General features: G+C 45.4%; 7 non-coding genes across 7 annotated transcripts; all 7 read right to left on the minus strand.

Annotated features, from left to right (window-relative positions):
* Positions 1-795: 795 nt before the first annotated feature.
* TRNAR-CCU (transfer RNA arginine (anticodon CCU)) lies at positions 796-869 on the minus strand. Its single transcript has one exon. It is a non-coding gene; the product is annotated as a tRNA-Arg (tRNA).
* Positions 870-2378: 1509 nt separating this feature from the next.
* Positions 2379-2451, minus strand: TRNAR-CCU (transfer RNA arginine (anticodon CCU)). The gene has a single exon. It is a non-coding gene; the product is annotated as a tRNA-Arg (tRNA).
* A 790-nt stretch (positions 2452-3241) lies between these two features.
* Positions 3242-3314, minus strand: TRNAR-UCG (transfer RNA arginine (anticodon UCG)). The gene has a single exon. It is a non-coding gene; the product is annotated as a tRNA-Arg (tRNA).
* Positions 3315-3958: 644 nt separating this feature from the next.
* On the minus strand, positions 3959-4031 carry TRNAR-CCU (transfer RNA arginine (anticodon CCU)). The gene has a single exon. It is a non-coding gene; the product is annotated as a tRNA-Arg (tRNA).
* Positions 4032-4821: 790 nt separating this feature from the next.
* Positions 4822-4894, minus strand: TRNAR-UCG (transfer RNA arginine (anticodon UCG)). The gene has a single exon. It is a non-coding gene; the product is annotated as a tRNA-Arg (tRNA).
* An 8451-nt stretch (positions 4895-13345) lies between these two features.
* Positions 13346-13418, minus strand: TRNAR-UCG (transfer RNA arginine (anticodon UCG)). The gene has a single exon. It is a non-coding gene; the product is annotated as a tRNA-Arg (tRNA).
* A 1518-nt stretch (positions 13419-14936) lies between these two features.
* Positions 14937-15009, minus strand: TRNAR-UCG (transfer RNA arginine (anticodon UCG)). The gene has a single exon. It is a non-coding gene; the product is annotated as a tRNA-Arg (tRNA).
* Positions 15010-15484: the final 475 nt, after the last annotated feature.

Raw genomic sequence — 15484 nt, forward strand, 5'->3', positions numbered from 1 at the left:
ACATGATGGCTATAAGAGTATTGGAAGAGCCTGCTTCCATTCTGAATGGAAAGCTGAGTTTGTGACCATTGGCAAAAACCAACCACGAAGGGACTCGAGCCCTCAATCTTCTGATCCGAAGTCAGACGCCTTATCCATTAGGCCACGCGGTCATATGTCCTGCTGTCCTTATTTTTATAATGTAGGTGGTATGCAAGGATGGGAAATATGATATTGGTAGTTATTTAGGTTCACATCCCATTGTGTTTTTTCAGCTCCTTTCAATTAAAGCACTCTTTTGGAATCGATGTAATGAGAATGTCACCAGTACAATAAGCTTTTGTTTTCTTTTTTGCATTTAAACCTCTTTCTTCATGAGATTAAAGCTCAGTTGTATGCTTTACATAGCTCTGGATATTTCCAGAAGTGGAGAGAAACTGTTTTGACAGTAGTACAAACTGCTCCTTTCTGGATATGCCAATTTACACACGCTCAAAGGTTGTATATGTTTCATGAATCCTGACTTGCCCTATTCAAGTAGCTGAAAGCCTGTCACCACCTCTAGAAACAACAGTTACACCAATCCAATTCAAATAATTTTTTCCAAAGGAATATCTTCTGCCGGGTCAAAGTTGCATCTGACAAAGATAGGTGTTTAAAAATCTACTTTGTAGCTTCAGAACACCAACATGACCCTGAAGAGTACAGAAGTAAAATGGTACCATTTCAAAGTTCCTAATACCTCATAAGCTTCTGAGCGGAAGCATGTAATAAATATATACATTTTTCTAAAAAATTAAGAGTGGATATTGGTTTTCACCTCAGATGGGACTCGAACCCACAATCCCTGGCTTAGGAGGCCAGTGCCTTATCCATTAGGCCACTGAGGGACAGATAAACACTGCATTCTAGAGGCATTATTTAAATGTATTCAATCATCAAACACTGGTGTCTGTACACAGGACATTTCTCAGTTCTTCCATAAGTAAACTTCCCATTTTCATCCTCTTCCATCCCCGACTTTAACACTCTGTTCTGTGCTATAATGGAGGCTCTGCATTTCGAGCAAGTGGAGAGAAATTGGAGGAGAACCACTTTCGACTCAACACTTCTTCTTTCCTGGATGCTTTTCTCAATAAACTGGGCTTTGACAGTGGTATCAAGCCGTCCTTGTCTTCAGCAGGACACAGAAACAGGCACCAAGTCTCCTAACCAAGTTCAACCACACTCTGCAACTTAATAGACCAATGCTTTACAAATTAGCCAACTGTGTCATCAGCAAAGGCAGCCAATGTGCCAATCCTTTATAATTCTTCTGTAGTACTTTTCTTTCTCGTAGGCAAAATTAGCACTTTAACTGCACAAATCATACAGATTTTACACTTGAAGCACTCCATGAACACACACCTTGCATTTCATCTACACACCCTTAAGCTAAAAACCCATTCTGTCAAGTCAAAATTCTGCAACCCTATTACATATTCAGTGCGTGTACATAGAAGCACTTCTTAATGCCACTAACATGGACAAGATTTTAGGCTGAAGATGCATTCTAAATGACTGTGCAGTATGTACTCCACTTCATGAATAATTAGGAATGAGAACATGATGGCTATAAGAGTATTGGAAGAGCCTGCTTCCATTCTGAATGGAAATCTGAGTTGTGTGACCATTGGCAAAAACCGACCACGAAGGGACTCGAACCCTCAATCTTCTGTCCGAAGTCAGAAGCCTTATCCATTAGGCCATGCGGTCATATGTCATTCTGTGCTTATTTTTATAATGTAGGTGGTATGCAAGGATGGGAAATATGATATTGATAGTTATTTAGGTTTACATCCCATTGTGTTTTTTCAGCTCCTTTCAATTAAAGCACTCTTTTGGAATCGATATAATGAGAATGTCACCAGTACGATAAGCTTTTGTTTTCTTTTTTGCATTTAAGCCTCTTTCTTCATGAGATTAAAGCTCAGTTGTATGCTTGACATAGCTCTGGATATTTCCAGACGTGGAGAGAAACTGTTTTGACAGTAGTACAAACTGCTGCTTTCTGGATATGCCAATTTACACACACTCAAAGGTTGTATATGTTTCATGAATCCTGACTTGCCCTATTCAAGTAGCTGAAAGCCTGTCACCACCTCTAGAAACAACAGTTACACCAATCCAACTCAAATCATTTTTTCCAAAGGAATATCTTCTGCCGGGTCAAAGTTGCATCTGACAAAGATAGGTGTTTAAAAATCTACTTTGTAGTTCCAGAACACCAACATGACCCTGAAGAGTACAGAAGTAAAATGGTACCATTTCAAAGTTCCTAATACCTCATAAGCTTCTGAGCGGAAGCATGTAATAAATATATAAATTTTTCTGGAAAAGTAAGAGTGGATTTTGGTTTTCACCTCAGATGGGATTCGAACCCACAATCCCTGGCTTAGGAGGCCAGTGCCTTATCCATTAGGCCACTTAGGCACAGATAAACACATGCCATCTAGAGGCATTATTTAAATGTATTCAATCGTCTGCACACAGGACATTTCTCAGTTCTCTCCATAAGTAAACTTCCCATTTTCATCCTCTTCCATCCCCGACTTTAACACTCTGTTCTGTGCTATAATGGAGGCTCTTCGTTTCGAGCAAGTGGAGAGAAATTGGAGGAGAACCACTTTCGACTCAACAATTCTTCTTTCCTGGATGCTTTTCTCAATAAACTGGGCTTTGACAGTGGTATCAAGCCGTCCTTGTCTTCAGCAGGACACAGAAACAGGCACCAAGTCTCCTAACCAAGTTCAACCACACTCTGCAACTTAATAGACCAATGCTTTACAAATTAGCCAACTGTGTCATCAGCAAAGGCTGCCAATGTGCCAATCCTTTATAATTCTTCTGTAGTACTTTTCTTTCTCGTAGGCAAAATTAGCACTTTAACTGCACAAATCATACAGATTTTACACTTGAAGCACTTCATGAACACATACTTACACACCTTGCATTTCATCTACACACCCTTGAGCTAAGAACCCTTTCTGTCAAGTCAAAATTCTGCAACCCTATTACATATTCAGTGCGTGTACATAGAAGCACTTCTTAATGCCACTAACATGGACAAGATTTTAGGCTGAAGATGCAATCTAAATGACTGTGCAGTATGTACTCCACTTCATGAATAATTAGGAATGAGAACATGATGGCTCTAAGAGTATTGGAAGAGCCTGCTTCCATTCTGAATGGAAAGCTGAGTTGTGTGACCATTGGCAAAAACCAACCACGAAAGGACTCGAACCCTCAATCTTCTGATCCGAAGTCAGACGCCTTATCCATTAGGCCACGCGGTCATATGTCCTGCTGTGCTTATTTTTATAATGTAGGTGGTATGCAAGGATGGGAAATATGATATTGATAGTTATTTAGGTTTACATCCCATTGTTTTTTTTCAGGTCCTTTCAATTAAAGCACTCTTTTGGAATCGATATAATGAGAATGTCACCAGTACTATAAGCTTTTGTTTTCTTTTTTGCATTTAAACCTCTTTCTTCATGAGATTAAAGCTCAGTTGTATGCTTTACATAGCTCTGGATATTTCCAGAAGTGGAGAGAAACTGTTTTGACAGTAGTACAAACTGCTCCTTTCTGGATATGCCAATTTACACACGCTCAAAGGTTGTATATGTTTCATGAATCCTGACTTGCCCTATTCAAGTAGCTGAAAGGCTGTCACCACCTCTAGAAACAACAGTTACACCAATCCAATTCAAATAATTTTTTCCAAAGGAATATCTTCTGCCGGGTCAAAGTTGCATCTGACAAAGATAGGTGTTTAAAAATCTACTTTGTAGTTTCAGAACACCAACATGACCCTGAAGAGTACAGAAGTAAAATGGTACCATTTCAAAGTTCCTAATACCTCATAAGCTTCTGAGCGGAAGCATGTAATAAATATATAAATTTTTCTGGAAAAGTAAGAGTGGATATTGGTTTTCATCTCAGATGGGACTCGAACCCACAATCCCTGGCTTAGGAGGCCAGTGCCTTATCCATTAGGCCACTGAGGCACAGATAAACACATGCAGTCTAGAGGCATTATTTAAATGTATTCAATCGTCTGCACACAGGACATTTCTCAGTTCTCTCCATAAGAAAACTTCCCATTTTCATCCTCTTCCATCCCCGACTTTAACACTCTGTTCTGTGCTATAATGGAGGCTCTTCATTTCGAGCAAGTGGAGAGAAATTGGAGGAGAACCACTTTCGACTCAACACTTCTTCTTTCCTGGATGCTTTTCTCAATAAACTGGGCTTTGACAGTGGTATCAAGCCGTCCTTGTCTTCAGCAGGACACAGAAACAGGCACCAAGTCTCCTAACCAAGTTCAACCACACTCTGCAACTTAATAGACCAATGCTTTACAAATTAGCCAACTGTGTCATCAGCAAAGGCAGCCAATGTGCCAATCCTTTATAATTCTTCTGTAGTACTTTTCTTTCTCGTAGGCAAAATTAGCACTTTAACTGCACAAATCATACAGATTTTACACTTGAAGCACTTCATGAACACATACTTACACACTTTGCATTTCATCTACACACCCTTGAGCTAAAAACCCATTCTGTCAAGTCAAAATTCTGCAACCCTATTACATATTCAGTGCGTGTACATAGAAGCACTTCTTAATGCCACTAACATGGACAAGATTTTAGGCTGGAGATGCAATCTAAATGACTGTGCAGTATGTACTCCACTTCATGAATAATTAGGAATGAGAACATGATGGCTATAAGAGTATTGGAAGAGCCTGCTTCCATTCTGAATGGAAAGCTGAGTTGTGTGACCATTGGCAAAAACCAACCACGAAGGGACTCGAACCCTCAATCTTCTGATCCGAAGTCAGACGCCTTATCCATTAGGCCACGCGGTCATATGTCCTGCTTTGCTTATTTTTATAATGTAGGTGGTATGCAAGGATGGGAAATATGATATTGATAGTTATTTAGGTTTACATCCCATTGAGTTTTTTCAGCTCCTTTCAATTAAAGCACTCTTTTGGAATCGATATAATGAGAATGTCACCAGTACTATAAGCTTTTGTTTTCTTTTTTGCATTTAAACCTCTTTCTTCATGAGATTAAAGCTCAGTTGTATGCTTTACATAGCTCTGGATATTTCCAGAAGTGGAGAGAAACTGTTTTGACAGTAGTACAAACTGCTCCTTTCTGGATATGCCAATTTACACACGCTCAAAGGTTGTATATGTTTCATGAATCCTGACTTGCCCTATTCAAGTGGCTGAAAGCCTGTCACCACCTCTAGAAACAACAGTTACACCAATCCAATTCAAATCATTTTTTCCAAAGGAATATCTTCTGTCGGGTCAAAGTTGCATCTGACAAAGATAGGTGTTTAAAAATCTACTTTGTAGTTTCAGAACACCAACATGACCCTGAAGAGTACAGAAGTAAAATGGTACCATTTCAAAGTTCTTAATACCTCATAAGCTTCTGAGCGGAAGCATGTAATAAATATATAAATTGTTCTGGAAAAGTAAGAGCGGATATTGGTTTTCATCTCAGATGGGACTCAAACCCACAATCCCTGGCTTAAGAGGCCAGTGCCTTATCCATTAGGCCACTGAGGGACAGATAAACACTGCATTCTAGAGGCATTATTTAAATGTATTCAATCATCAAACACTGGTGTCTGTACACAGGACATTTCTCAGTTCTTCCATAAGTAAACTTCCCATTTTCATCCTCTTCCATCCCCGACTTTAACACTCTGTTCTGTGCTATAATGGAGGCTCTGCATTTCGAGCAAGTGGAGAGAAATTGGAGGAGAACCACTTTCGACTCAACACTTCTTCTTTCCTGGATGCTTTTCTCAATAAACTGGGCTTTGACAGTGGTATCAAGCCGTCCTTGTCTTCAGCAGGACACAGAAACAGGCACCAAGTCTCCTAACCAAGTTCAACCACACTCTGCAACTTAATAGACCAATGCTTTACAAATTAGCCAACTGTGTCATCAGCAAAGGCAGCCAATGTGCCAATCCTTTATAATTCTTCTGCAGTACTTTTCTTTCTCGTAGGCATATGGCCGAGATACCCGCCACCCCCTCTCAACACAATCCCCAAGAATTGGGAAACCGGAAACAGTTTTTGAACTTTTGGAAGGCGGGAAGGGAGTCACCCTTCCCGGCCGTATTTATTAAAATATGAAACAAAAGAAAACATTAAAATAAACGTTTCATATAATGTACAATTTCATTTCCACATTACGATGTTGGCTAACCTTAACAGATCTCTAATACAAAGGTTCTCCTAGCCGAACTAACATCCTACAAAACATTTGACTTGAAATTGTACATCCTAACGTTAAGGGCCAACGGCAAGGTCGTAACCGGTGTCAGATCCCTAAACCAGAAATACCCCCCTCACTTGTGAGAGGGGCGACCGCACAGAGGCGTACCTCAAGTGCATTTACCAATTTCCCTTTGTACTTGACGGGGGCCCAAATAAACTCGACGCCATTTAACGGTCGTTCGAGGACTCGTGTGAGGTGTCTAAAAGGTAGCGTAAACCCCCTCCCGCACCCCACACAACTTACCCATCTGCCGTCGCAGATGTCCTGGCCCCGGGAAATTCCCCAGGAGGGGCCGTAGCCCCTCCTATCCAGGAAGGGGCCTTGACCACCTTTCCTTTCCTTCCGGCGGCCTCTCCTTAGACAGGACCGCCTCCCCGTTGAGGGGCCAATTGGCCACCTCCCCCGCGCGCTCCCATCCGTAATGGGTGACGCCCCCTCATAGGGATCTTCCAATTACTGCTCACCGATCATGACCTTACCGCCCGACCAAAATAAATACGACAGTTCTACCTAAGTTACTAAGATCTATAAAGCAAAACAACATTTATTATCAAGCGTAAATACTGATCAATCCTTGTTCAAAATTACTTTATTAGCAAAACATACTGAAAATAGTCAATCTTTACTGCATCGTTAAGAACTTTCACGACAATCATCACAACCTGTAAGAAAGCAGAGAAAACCCAAGATACTATATCAACTGTATTTACAACGAATCGCTGTCCTCAGGGGCTGGTGGGTGGGTCAAAATTGCTCTTCGTTCCGTCTCGAGCTCACGTGCAGCGGGGAGGTGCAGCTTCAGAGCACAGGAACAAGAGGATGCTTTGTTGGCTTCCGCTCCTTTTATCCGTCTTCAGGGTGGGCGTGAACCCGCCCCCGCCTGCCTCCAAGGGCGTGGCCGGCCGTGTTGGTGTCTAGGCCAGCCCACTCTAGGGCGGGAAAAAGGCGCGCCCCGGCTACGCCGCTTCGGGCATACCAGCCGAGACTCGCCTCCCGCCCAAGATGGCTTCCCGGGGGGATCGTGGTACTCGACCATACGTTCGGGGGGACCGATTGGTCGCCCCTTTCCATATGGCCGAGATACCCGCCACCCCCTCTCAACACAATCCCCAAGAATTGGGAAACCGGAAACAGTTTTTGAACTTTTGGAAGGCGGGAAGGGAGTCACCCTTCCCGGCCGTATTTATTAAAATATGAAACAAAAGAAAACATTAAAATAACAGTTTCATATAATGTACAATTTCATTTCCACATTACGATGTTGGCTAACCTTAACAGATCTCTAATACAAAGGTTCTCCTAGCCGAACTAACATCCTACAAAACATTTGACTTGAAATTGTACATCCTAACGTTAAGGGCCAACGGCAAGGTCGTAACCGGTGTCAGATCCCTAAACCAGAAATACCCCCCTCACTTGTGAGAGGGGCGACCGCACAGAGGCGTACCTCAAGTGCATTTACCAATTTCCCTTTGTACTTGACGGGGGCCCAAATAAACTCGACGCCATTTAACGGTCGTTCGAGGACTCGTGTGAGGTGTCTAAAAGGTAGCGTAAACCCCCTCCCGCACCCCACACAACTTACCCATCTGCCGTCGCAGATGTCCTGGCCCCGGGAAATTCCCCAGGAGGGGCCGTAGCCCCTCCTATCCAGGAAGGGGCCTTGACCACCTTTCCTTTCCTTCCGGCGGCCTCTCCTTAGACAGGACCGCCTCCCCGTTGAGGGGCCAATTGGCCACCTCCCCCGCGCGCTCCCATCCGTAATGGGTGACGCCCCCTCATAGGGATCTTCCAATTACTGCTCACCGATCATGACCTTACCGCCACAGGCCGGATAGTTGACCGGCTATCCGGACCCCCCACAAAACACTCCTACCTAAAGGTCATGCTGTAAACTCCTCAACCATGCTATGAAGTCTCCTATGAGTAATTCGTTCCCCACCCGGGACAAATGAACACCGTCCCCCAAATACATACTGTCCCCTTTAATACAACCATGCGAAACAGAATGCAGTGTACTTGAACGAAACAATCTACTCATTTTATTATTAATTTTCCTTACTGAATGATTCAGCGCAGAAACAGAAACAGCCCCCCGCCACACTTTCCGTGGGATCATATGGGACCATGCAATTGTGCACCCTGGAACTCTTCTCGCCAACCAACTTACCGTGGAAAGCATCGCCTCAAGAAGAAGTCGTCTACCAGTGGTCACCAAATCATTGCCCCCAAGATGTACTATGACTACAGACGGCGGTGACCTTGTCCGCCCTAACAAACCCTCGAAAAATGATCGAAACTGGTCAATACAGAGCCCGCCCTTTCCGTAGAAGGACACACTGTACCCATATTCCCCAGCCACGTGAATCATGTCACCTGCTTTGAATACGTCCGCGGCACGCCTCACGTATGAGTGGCCCACGACCCACACCTCCTTTTTCACAGCCGGTAATGTCTGACCGCTGGCCCCCCGGTGTCGGGTCGACTGGACAGTCCGCCCCGTAGGCTTGCGCAACTGAAAACCAAACAAAACAAGAAGCGTGAGTACATCGTTACAGCTTCACAACATGTGCAACCGTACATACCTCTTATAACAGTTCGAGGACCAACGCCCCACACGTTTTATTTGTTCAACATTCAGACCCCTGGCTGTAGCTTCCGTAGCAGCCCCTATCCGAAAGGAATGGGTCCCAAAGTCGCCGGGGTTCAAGCCCGCGGCAGAAATCGACATCGCAAGCACCCGCTGAAACTGAAACCTCGTCAGTGGGGTGGCGTCAGCGTGTCTTAACAAGGTCCCCCCCCATGCTGCCACCCTCTGCGCTAAATATGCTTCTACGCACCCAACAGGGCACATGGCAGACCCGGGGATCCTCTGGATGATTACGCAGTCCCCGATTGCATCCTGATCGGATTTGGACTTTACAAACGAGACCGTCATCGTCTCCTCCCTGACCTGAATGTGTTCCCGGCACAGTCCTCCCATCGTATCCTGCTTGTTCTTTGCCACTAATTCGCTTACCCGCATAGCCCCATGGAATGCTAATGCAAATGCGGCTCGGAACAACACTGCTTCGTACTGGGATGAACATGTTACCGGTAGCACGGATAATAACAGGGCCAACCTATCCAAACCTATCGGGTGCCTATCGTCTACTCTGCGACCCTCAAGGCGTTGCCACCCACGTAGCGCTTTCTGCACAACGAAAGACGCTGTCGGGTCCTGGATCCCATGAGCCCTTGCCAAGAAGGAAATGGCGGCCCGATGCCTCTGGGCCGTAGCTACTGACTTGCCTGCGTGACGTAAAGAGAGCAGGAATCTTACTACAGACTCTTCCAGACCCCAAAGCTCCCTCCCGGCAGTACCCAAAAAGGCCCAATAGGAACGGAACGCCCCTTCATATGCCTTCCTCGTCCTGGGTGCTAAACTCTCTCCCACGAGGTCTTGTAGTTCGGGGCACCGAGAGACCAGAGAGCTTCGGGAAAGGGTGCCGCCACCGGGTCCGCTGTGGGCAGAAAACCCCAGAAGGCCTGCATACGGAAACGAGAGAGCGCATCAGCCGCTTGGTTCATCACCCCCGGCACGTGTCGCGCCCTAAACAGTACATTTAGTTGCATGCACAACAACACAATTTCCTTGAGTAGTCTCAGAATCAATTTGCAACGTGCTGCCTGACTATTGATACACTCAACCACGGTCATGTTATCAGACCAGAAAACCACAGAGTGACCCCTAAACCCTTCTGGCCATGTTTTCAAAGCCACCAGAATAGGGAACAGTTCGAGAAAAGCAATGTTACTCGTCAACCCGCACTCATGCCACCATGACGGCCATTTTTGAGCCGACCATTGTGTACCCAATATGGCGCCAAAACCCACACTCCCCGCCGAGTCTGTCCATAGCCCCAACTCCTCAGAAGACACTGCTGGTTTATTCCAGACAATTCGACCATTGAAATCCGCCAGGAATGCAATCCAAATGCGCATGTCCTGGCGAACCTCCGCCGAGAGTCTCGTACGATGATGTCCTTCCTTCAAGCCGACCATGGACTGTGCAATCGAGCGGGAAAAGGGGCGTGCCATCGGCATTACTCTTAGGGCAAAATTCAACTGACCTACCACCTGTTGCAATTGATGTAAGTTCACTTTCGTTGCATGCATACATGTCTCAAGGGATAACCTGAATTTTAACACCTTGTCTTTAGGTAAACGAAAACAACCTTCCACTGAGTCGAGCTCGATCCCCAGGAACTCGATTAAGGTTGAGGGACCAACCGTCTTACCTGGCGCCAATGGCACACCAAATTGATTCATTAGGACACAAAATTCATGTAAGGCCTGTCCACACTCAGAATCCCCGGCTGCCCCCAGAAACAGAAAGTCATCGAGATAGTGCATAACATGTTGAAAACCTGTCTTCCTCATGAATACCCACTGCAGAAAACAACTGAATTTCTCGAAATAGGCACATGAAATCGAGCATCCCATTGGCATACATTTATCCATGTAATAGCGACCCTGAAACTGAAAACCAAGGAGACGCTGATCGTCTGGGTGTACCGGGAGCAACCGGAACGCTGACTCGATGTCCGATTTGGCCATCAGCGTCCCGGGCCCCAGGCGATTCAACATGGCAACGGCCTCATCGAAAGATGCGTACCGCACCGAACACACTTCCGGGTCTATTGCGTCATTCACGGAAAGACCACGTGGGGCTGACAAATTATGTATCAGCCGAAACTCACCCGGGTCCTTCTTGGGGACCACCCCTAGAGGAGAACACACAAAGTTAGCAACCGGTGGCAAATCGAATGGACCGGCGACACGACCTCGAGTCACCTCTTTCCCAATCTTTACCTGCACCACCGCCGTGTGCTGTAAGACCGACATTTGATTCTTACAGTCTGGTACCCCCTGAAAATCCCCCACTGGGATGCGGAAACCATATGAAAACCCGTTCCGCAACACCCCAGCGGAAGCATGATCTGGGTATTCGCTGAGCCAAGGAATCATTGCCATGGTATCAATCGGGGTCGGTAAAGGCGCCCCTCGGACTATATTAGACCTGTTTGGCGCCTCCCTTACCACCGTTATCACCCGTTTTGGCTCTGCACATGGACTCAGGATGGGATGGCTGCCCGCACCCCCCACACTCATGTCTGAATTTGCATGACCCCTGGGGCCTGGTACATTTGCCCCTGTTAAAATTCCAACAGATCCCCCTTTTACCTGTGTTGCCACTCGGCTTTGTGTGGAACTCGTTACCTGTACCCGTCCGAAAGGGCGTCCCAGAGTTTTGGCGGGAGGATTCCCCCCCGTTACTCCCTACTAATGGCACCTTCAACATCCCTGTACTCTCCATTTTTTGCCAAGACACAGAGTCGTAACAATCCCAGGACAACAACGGGTCGTGTTCTTTAGCTTTTCTAAACAGATTATCATAGCAGAACCACTGATTGCCCCCATATGCCACAGAATACTCCATAATACGTGACTGATAAATGGGTAACTCGGTCAACAACTCAGGTCTGCGCTCCCCCATGATGGAAGTAAAAATTCCCCACGCTCTGCCCCAAGTACCAATGGTCTCGTCGACCTTAAAGGCGGCCATTTTAGCGCGCCAAACACTCGGATGCATGAGCTCCTTTTGACTCTTTACATGCTCGATCTCGTAATGGTCGGTAAGCAATGAAAACATGTTTACATATTTATCCGCCCAAATCAATTCCTTGACTTCTAGTGGGACGTGCTGGGCAATCTTCTCCTTTCGAGAAGGTGCAGACTCCCCCCCCCGCAATCGGCAATGGCCGCTTACCTGAAGTAGACCCCACGCTTGTCGCCGAACTTGGGCCTGCTGTACTTCCAACCGCTGGGACCTGCGGGGGAACAGGAGATGGAGTCTTCGCAGCCTCCCTAGATTCCCGCAGTTGCCTCATCACTGCCCGGGCGTCGTCAGCCGTGGCGCCCTCGCTATCGTTTCCCAACCACGCTGCCAATTGCGCCGCTAACTCGGGGGGCATATCCTCCCTGTTCGCAGGGGTGACCACCACAGGGATTGGGTTCCCCTCCTTTGGTGCCGGGGTTGGCTCCTCTCGTGGCGCTTCGGGAACCGGGGTCTCCCCCCCAGGTGCTCCCCTTCTGGGCCTCTTGCTCTTTCCACCGGGAATTGTTCCCTGTAAAGGCCGTTTCGGTCCTCCCTCCCCGTCCTTAGCCTCAACCTTTCTCTTTAGATCGGCTATCTCCTTCATGAGCATGCGGAGCATCTCCTCGGTACCGACCCGCTTTCCGACCTTCTTGGGCATTCTTAGACGGGATATCTGTAAGACAAAAAGAGGGATTACAATGCTCAAAATTGCTCTTCGTTCCGTCTCGAGCTCACGTGCAGCGGGGAGGTGCAGCTTCAGAGCACAGGAACAAGAGGATGCTTTGTTGGCTTCCGCTCCTTTTATCCGTCTTCAGGGTGGGCGTGAACCCGCCCCCGCCTGCCTCCAAGGGCGTGGCCGGCCGTGTTGGTGTCTAGGCCAGCCCACTCTAGGGCGGGAAAAAGGCGCGCCCCGGCTACGCCACTTCGGGCATACCAGCCGTGACTCGCCTCCCGCCCAAGATGGCTTCCCGGGGGGATCGTGGTACTCGACCATACGTTCGGGGGGACCGATTGGTCGCCCCTTTCCAAAATTAGCACTTTAACTGCACAAATCATACAGATTTTACACTTGAAGCACTCCATGAACACACACCTTGCATTTCATCTACACACCCTTAAGCTAAAAACCCATTCTGTCAAGTCAAAATTCTGCAACCCTATTACATATTCAGTGCGTGTACATAGAAGCACTTCTTAATGCCACTAACATGGACAAGATTTTAGGCTGAAGATGCAATCTAAATGACTGTGCAGTATGTACTCCACTTCATGAATAATTAGGAATGAGAATATGATGGCTATAAGAGTAATGGAAGGGCCTGCTTCCATTCTGAATGGAAAGCTGAGTTGTGTGACCATTGGCAAAAACCGACCACGAAGGGACTCGAACCCTCAATCTTCTGATCCGAAGTCAGACGCCTTATCCATTAGGCCACGTGGTCATATGTCCTGCTGTGCTTATTTTTATAATGTAGGTGGTATGCAAGGATGGGAAATATGATATTGGTAGTTATTTAGGTTTACATCCCATTGTGTTTTTTCAGCTCCTTTCAATTAAAGCACTCTTTTGGAATCGATATAATGAGAATGTCACCAGTACAATAAGCTTTTGTTTTCTTTTTTGCATTTAAACCTCTTTCTTCATGAGATTAAAGCTCAGTTGTATGCTTTACATAGCTCTGGATATTTCCAGAAGTGGAGAGAAACTGTTTTGACAGTAGTACAAACTGCTCCTTTCTGGATATGCCAATTTACACATGCTCAAAGGTTGTATATGTTTCATGAATCCTGACTTGCCCTATTCAAGTAGCTGAAAGCCTGTCACCACCTCTAGAAACAACAGTTACACCAATCCAATTCAAATAATTTTTTCCAAAGGAATATCTTCTGCCGGGTCAAAGTTGCATCTGACAAAGATAGGTGTTTAAAAATCTACTTTGTAGTTTCAGAACACCAACATGACCCTGAAGAGTACAGAAGTAAAATGGTACCATTTCAAAGTTCCTAATACCTCATAAGCTTCTGAGCGGAAGCATGTAATAAATATATAAATTTTTCTGGAAAAGTAAGAGTGGGTATAGGTTTTCATCTCAGATGGGACTCGAACTCACAATCCCTGGTTTAGGAGGCCAGTGCCTTAACCATTAGGCCACTGAGGGACACATAAACACTGCAGTCTAGAGGCATTATTTAAATGTATTCAATCGTCAAACACTGGTGTCTGCACACAGGACATTTCTCAGTTCTCTCCATAAGTAAACTTCCCATTTTCATCCTCTTCCATCCCCGACTTTAACACTCTGTTCTGTGCTATAATGGAGGCTCTGCATTTCGAGCAAGTGGAGAGAAATTGGAGGAGAACCACTTTCGACTCAACACTTCTTCTTTCCTGGATGCTTTTCTCAATAAACTGGGCTTTGACAGTGGTATCAAGCCGTCCTTGTCTTCAGCAGGACACAGAAACAGGCACCAATTCTCCTAACCAAGTTCAACCACACTCTGCAACTTAATAGACCAATGCATTACAAATTAGCCAACTGTGTCATCAACAAAGGCAGCCAATGTGCCAATCCTTTATAATTCTTCTGTAGTACTTTTCTTTCTCGTAGGCAAAATTAGCACTTTAACTGCACAAATCATACAGATTTTACACTTGAAGCACTCCATGAACACATACTTACACACCTTGCATTTCATCTACACACCCTTAAGCTAAAAACCCATTCTGTCAAGTCAAAATTCTGCAACCTATTACATATTCAGTGCGTGTACATAGAAGCACTTCTTAATGCCACTAACATGGACAAGATTTTAGGCTGAAGATGCAATCTAAATGACTGTGCAGTATGTACTCCACTTCATGAATAATTAGGAATGAGAACATGATGGCTATAAGAGTATTGGAAGAGCCTGCTTCCATTCTGAATGGAAAGCTGAGTTGTGTGACCATTGGCAAAAACCAACCACGAAGGGACTCGAACCCTCAATCTTCTGATCCGAAGTCAGACGCCTTATCCATTAGGCCACGCGGTCATATGTCCTGCTGTGCTTATTTTTATAATGTAGGTGGTATGCAAGGATGGGAAATATGATATTGGTAGTTATTTAGGTTTACATCCCATTGTGTTTTTTCAGCTCCTTTCAATTAAAGCACTCTTTTGGAATCGATGTAATGAGAATGTCACCAGTACAATAAGCTTTTGTTTTCTTTTTTGCATTTAAACCTCTTTCTTCATGAGATTAAAGCTCAGTTGTATGCTTTACATAGCTCTGGATATTTCCAGAAGTGGAGAGAAACTGTTTTGACAGTAGTACAAACTGCTCCTTTCTGGATATGCCAATTTACACACGCTCAAAGGTTGTATATGTTTCATGAATCCTGACTTGCCCTATTCAAGTAGCTGAAAGCCTGTCACCACCTCTAGAAACAACAGTTACACCAATCCAATTCAAATCATTTTTTCCAAAGGAATATCTTCTGCCGGGTCAAAGTTGCATCTGACAAAGA

Source organism: Lissotriton vulgaris, chromosome 5, assembly GCF_964263255.1.
Source record: "Lissotriton vulgaris chromosome 5, aLisVul1.2, whole genome shotgun sequence".
Taxonomy (NCBI): domain Eukaryota; kingdom Metazoa; phylum Chordata; class Amphibia; order Caudata; family Salamandridae; genus Lissotriton; species Lissotriton vulgaris.